Source organism: Sapajus apella, unplaced genomic scaffold, assembly GCF_009761245.1.
Source record: "Sapajus apella isolate SASKATOON/1434 unplaced genomic scaffold, GSC_monkey_1.0 scaffold35, whole genome shotgun sequence".
NCBI classification, from domain to species: domain Eukaryota; kingdom Metazoa; phylum Chordata; class Mammalia; order Primates; family Cebidae; genus Sapajus; species Sapajus apella.
Genome location: NW_022436975.1, coordinates 14229332 through 14235304, shown reverse-complemented (window position 1 = coordinate 14235304; position 5973 = coordinate 14229332). Strand labels below are relative to the sequence as shown.

Sequence of the window (5973 nt, the reverse complement as noted above, 5' to 3'; positions counted from 1 at the left end):
TTGTCGGGGTGAAGCGGTCATTGGGCTGTGCTAGGATCCATCGCTGTTTCAATGTCCCTGTTGGCCTTCCCAGCAGCGGCCTAGTGGAAAAGTAAAAAATGTTTAAATATACTCGGTAACAGAAGATAACAATGAGCCCATGAAATACCATTGGAAGATGATGGGACGGTGCTGCTGTCCACAGTTACAGCCCAGGGCCATGTGGGCTTTGCTACAGGAATCCAGTGTCTCAATCTATGAGAGGTGTCCGGCTGGTAGAATAGAGGGAATTCTGCATGCCCTCGATGCTGGCTGGGGAAATCTGGTATATGTTTTCAACTATCCCAAAGACAACAAAAGCAAAATGGATGAGACAGATGCTTCATCAGCAGTGAAAGTGAAAAGAGCAGTCCAGGAAACATCGGATTTAATAGTATTGGGTCTCCCATAGAAAACAACTGAACAGGATCTGAAAGAGTATTTTAGTACTTTTGGAGAAGTTCTTATGGTGCAGGTTAAGAAAGATATTAAGACTGGTCATTCAAAGGGGTTTGGCTTTGTTCATTTCACAGAATATGAAATACAGGTGAAAGTAATGTCACAACGACATATGATAGATGGACAACAGTGTGACTGTAAACTTCCTAATTCTAAGCAAAGCCAAGATGAGCCTTTGAGAAGAAGAAAACTGTTTGTGAGGTATTGTGCTGAGGACATGATGGCCGATGAGATGTGGCAGTGCAGGGAAGTGGTGGATGTCTTCATCCCCAAGCCTTTCAGGGCCTTTGCCTTTGTTACATTCACAGATGATCAGGTTGCACAATCTCTCTGTGGGGAGGACTTGATCATTAAAGGAATCAGCATTCATATATCCAATACCAAAACTAAGCACAACGGCAAGAGACAACAGCAATAGCAGAAAGAAGTGGAAGATTTGGTGGTAATCCAGGTGGCTTTGGGAATCAGGGTGGATTTGGCAATATTAGAGGGAGTGGAGCTGGTTTGGGAAACAAGGTAGTAATATGGGTGGTGGAATGAACTTTGGTGCATTCAGCATTAATTCAGCCATGATAGCTACAGTCCAGGCAGTGCCACAGAGCAGTTGGGGTGTCATGGGCATGTTAGCCAGCCAGCAGAACCAGTCAGGCCCATTGGGTAATAAACAAAGCCAAGGCAACACGCAGAGGGAGCCAAACCAGGCCTTTGGTTCTGCAAATAACTCTTATAGTGGTTCTAATTCTGGTGCAGCAATTGGTTGGGGGTCAGCATCAAATGCTCGGTCGGGCAGTGGTTTTAATGGAGGCTTCAGCTCGAGCATGGATTCTAAGTCTTCTGGTTGGGGAATGTAGACAGTGGGGTTGTGGTTGCTTGGTATAGAATGGTGAGATTCTAATTTTTCTAAACTCATGGTAAGTATATTGTAAAATACGTATGTACTAAGAATTTTCAAAATTGGTTTTAAATGCGTAGTATATTCAGCAGTATTTTTGACATTTTTCTTTAGAAAAAGGAAGAGCCAAAGGAATTTAATAAGTTTTGTTACATAAAATGTTGAAATACTGAGTGGTTGAAAGTGAACTGCTTTTTGCCTAATTGGTAAACCAACACGCCACAATGGATATCTAAAGGTTTCTCCTGTAATTTTTCTTTTCTTTTTTTTTTTTTTTGAGACGGAGTTTCACTCTTGCCCAGGCTGGAGTGCAATGGCGCAATCTCGGCTCACCGCAACCTCCGCCTCCTGGGTTCAGGCAATTCTCCTGCCTCAGCCTCCTGAGTAGCTGGGATTACAGGCACGTGCCACCATGCCCAGCTGATTTTTTGTATTTTTTTTTTTTTTTTTTTTTTTTTTTTTTTTTTTTGGCTTAGCTGGGTTTTTTTTTTGACCCAAAAAAAAAAAAAAAAAAAGCCAATTGAATTGTTTTGCAGCTGGAGGCATGGGCAAGGGGGGTCCCCAGGCAGTAAACTCGCCGAGGGTGGGCTGAGGGCTAGGGCTGAGCGTCGGATGGGTCTCCCATTCCCTGTGCTCCGCTGTACAGCAACCTCCCTCCCGGGCTCTGGGGCAGCCTCAGGAGGGGCAGGCTGGGAGGGGCTGTTGCAGCTGTTCACTTGGGCAGGACGTCAGAGGACTCAGACACCAGCCTCCCATCGCGGGTCTCAATCTTCTTCACAACCACGGCCTTGGTGGAGCTGGTGCGGCTGAAGGTGGAGCCCGCGCCAGAGCCAAAGCTGGAGCCCAGGCCGTAGCTGAGGCCGGGGCTTGTGAGGCCCCCATAGGCAGAGCTCAGACCACCTGCATAGCCGCTGGTGGTCTTCGTGTGGATACTCATGTTCTGCATCCCAGACTCCAGCCGGCTCTCCTCGCCCTCCAGTAGCTTGCGGTAGGTGGCGATCTCGATGTCCAGGGCCAGTTTGACGTTCATCAGCTCCTGGTAGTCACGCAGCTGCCGTGCCATGTCCTGCTTGGCCTTCTGCAGGGCTTCCTCCAGCTGCTGCTGCTTGGCACGAGCATCCTTGAGTGCCTGCTCCCCGCGATGCTCAGCATCTATAATGGCGGCCTCCAGGGAAGCCCTCTGGCCTTTGAGGCCCTCAATCTTGGCCTGGAGCCGGCTGATGTTCCGGTTCATCTCGGAGATCTCAGTCTTCGTACGCCGCAGGTCATCCCCGTGCTTCCCAGCCAGCTTCTGCAGCTCCTCATACTTGATCTGGTATACGCTCTCCGCCTCAGCCCGGCTGCGGTTGGCGATCTCCTCGTACTGCGCCTTGACCTCAGCGATGATGCTGTCCATGTCCAAGGAGCGGCTGTTGTCCATGGACAGCACCACAGAGGTGTCGGAGATCTGGGACTGCAGCTCCCGGATCTCCTCTTCATACAGCTGCCTGAGGAAGTTGATCTCGTCAGTCAGTCCTTCCAGGCGAGACTCCAGCTCTACCTTGTTCATGTAAGCTTCATCCCCATCCTTCTTGATGAGGACAAATTCATTCTCCATCTCTGTACGCTTATTGATCTCTTCCTCATACTTGTTCTTGAAGTCCTCCACCAGCCCCTGCGTGTTGCCAAGCTCCGCCTCCAGCTTCAGCTTCTCCTGGCCCAGAGTCTCCAGCTGCCGCCTCAGGTTGTTGATGTAGCTCTCAAACATGTTGTCCATGTTGCTCCGAGCCGTTTTCTGCTGCTGCAGGAGGCTCCACTTGGTCTCCAGCATCTTGTTCTGCTGCTCCAGGAACCGCACCTTGTCGATGAAGGAAGCAAACTTGTTGTTGAGGGTCTTGATCTGCTCCTTCTCCTGGGTACGCACGGCCTGGATGTTGGGGTCCATGTCCAGCTTAATGGGGTTCAGCAGGCTCTGGTTGATGGTGACGGCGGTGATGCCTCCCGGGCCTATGCCGCTGGCCCCCGCATAGCCTGCACCCAGGCCACCGCGGAAGCCAGCGCTGCTCACGCGGGAGAAGCTCGAGGAGCTCGAGCGGGCACTGGGCCCACTCGTGAAGGAGCGGCTGCTGAAGGCCCCGGGGCCAGTGGTGGACACCCTGTAGGACTTCTGGGTCACCCTGATGGACATGGTGGCGGCAGGAGTGGAAGCAGGCGAGCTGAACCAAGGAGAGATTCCAGAAGGAGCGGAGAAGCTGCTGCTTGGACCGATTTTTTGTATTTTTAGTAGAGACGGGGTTTCACCATGTTGATCAGGATGGTCTCGATCTGTTGACCTCATGATCCACCCGCCTCGGCCTCCCAAAGTGCTGGGATTACAGGCGTGAGCCACCGCGCCCAGCCCCTCTCCAGTAATATTTTATCCCTGGACTTGTCAAGTGAATTCTTTGCATGTTCAAAATGGAAACCATTGATCAGAACTACATTCTTTACTCCTTGTTTTGATTTGGACACCACCACATGTAGTTTTTTCCTTAAGAAAGTCTCCTTTTGGGAGATTATGGCGTCACAGTATTTGGTTCTTTTGTTTTTTAACACTTGTCTCCTATCGTACACATCAGCCCCTTTATCAGCTGCTGTGAATGCTGTATGGTGTGTATTCTCTTCCGTTACTGATAGGTTTAAGTGTGGTAATGTGAACTGAAGCTGATGGGTTGATAACATGGGCTGAGCTTGTGGTGTGCGTTGCAGGAGGACTTGGAAGCGGAGTTCACCAGCGAGCTCAGGTGTCTCAAAGAAGTGTTGAAGTTCTAATGTCTGTTAGCTACCCATAAGAATGCTATTTGCTGCAGTTCTGTGTCCTGTGCTCGGATGCTTATTATAAGAATTGTCAATGTTGGAAATTCTTAAATGAAACTGATTTAAATAAAAAGCCCCTTGGAAAGACTGGCCTGCTACATTCTCTATCCTCTTCTTTCACAAGATTCCTGACCTATGGTAAGTGAAGAATGTTACTTTCTAACAGGCCTAGGAAACTCAAGATATTTTGGAACTTCAGGAAGAGAAGAAGTTCACCTGCATTACAGGCACAGTCTGATGGTGAATTCTTGGCTTGGCTTCCTAGCCTTGAGAGGTTTTAAAAAATCAAATCTGATCTGGGTGCCACCACCAAAAAAAAAAAAGAAAAAGAAAAAAAATCAAATCTGAATGGGGCATGTGGTTTACACCTATAATCCCAGCACCTTGGGATGCTGAGGCGGTAGGATTGCTTAAGGCCAGAAGTTCGAGACCACCCTGGTCAACACAGCAAGACCCCATCTGTACTGAAAAATAAATAAGCGAGTTGTGGTGGCTCATGCCTGTAATCCCAGCATTTTGGGAAGCTGATGCAGGTAGATCGCTCAAGGCCAGATGTTCAAGAGGAGCCTGGCCAACATGGTGAAACCTGTCTCTACTAAAAATACAAAAGTTAGCTGGGCCTGGTGGTGCATGCCTGTAATCCCAGCTACTCGGGAGGCCGAGGCAGGAAAATCCCTTGAACTTGGAAGGCAGAGGTTGCAGTGAACCAAAATTGCACCACTGCACTCCAGCCTGGGTGCAGTGGCACAATCTCAGCTCCAGCCTGAGTGACAGAGTGAAATTATGTCTCAAAAAATAAAAATACAAATAAATAAATAAATAGAAAAATTTTGGATCTGAAAATCTTTCTTTAAAAGTTCCAGCAGCCAGGTGTGGTGACTCATGCCTGTAATCCCAGCACTTTGGGAGGCTGAGGCGGGTGGATCACTTGAGGTCAGGAGTTCAAGACCAGCCTGGGCAATATGGTGAAACCCTGTGTCTACTAAAAGTACAAATTAAAAAAAATTAGCCAGGCATGGTGGTGGCACCTGTAATCCAAGATGCTCAGGAGGCCGAGGCAGGAGAATCGCTTAAAACCAGGAGGCGGAGTTACAGTGAGCTGAGACCACGGCACTGCACTCTAGCCTGGGTGACAAAACGAGTCTCTGTCTCTCTCTCTCTCACACACACATACATACACACACACACACACACAGACACACACACACACAGACACACACACACACAGACACACACACACACATGCACACACGGACACACACACAGACACACACACATGCACACACACACACAGACGCACACACGCACACACAGACACACACACATGCGCACACACACACACACACACACAGACACACACACGCACACACAGACACACACACGCACACACAGACACATACAGACACACACACACACACACACACACTCTTTTGAGACAGGATCTCCCTCTCTCACTCAGGCTGGACTGCAATGATGCAATTACAGCTCACTGTAGCCTCTACCTTTCAGTGCTCAGGTAATCCTCCCACCTCAGCCTCCTAAGTAGCTGGGATTACAGGCTTGTGCCACCATGCCTAGTTAATTTTTGTATTTTTTGGTTTAATACAAACATGTATTCAACATGTTGCCCAGGCTGGTCTTGACCTCCTGGACAAAAGTGATCTACCTGCCTTGGCTTCTCAAGCGCTGAGATTACAGTTGTGAACCACCATGGAGAGCCTATTTCACCATATATATATATATATATATATATATATATATATATATAT

At 48.6% G+C, this 5973-nt stretch overlaps 2 pseudogenes across 1 annotated transcript; one reads left to right on the top strand and one right to left on the bottom strand.

The window, feature by feature from the left end:
• Positions 1–221: 221 nt before the first annotated feature.
• LOC116563544 lies at positions 222–1339 on the top strand (annotated as a pseudogene).
• Positions 1340–2019: 680 nt separating this feature from the next.
• Positions 2020–3605, bottom strand: LOC116563543 (annotated as a pseudogene). The gene has a single exon (XR_004274445.1). The product of XR_004274445.1 is annotated as a keratin, type II cytoskeletal 8 pseudogene (transcript).
• Between the last annotated feature and the right edge of the window lie 2368 nt (positions 3606–5973).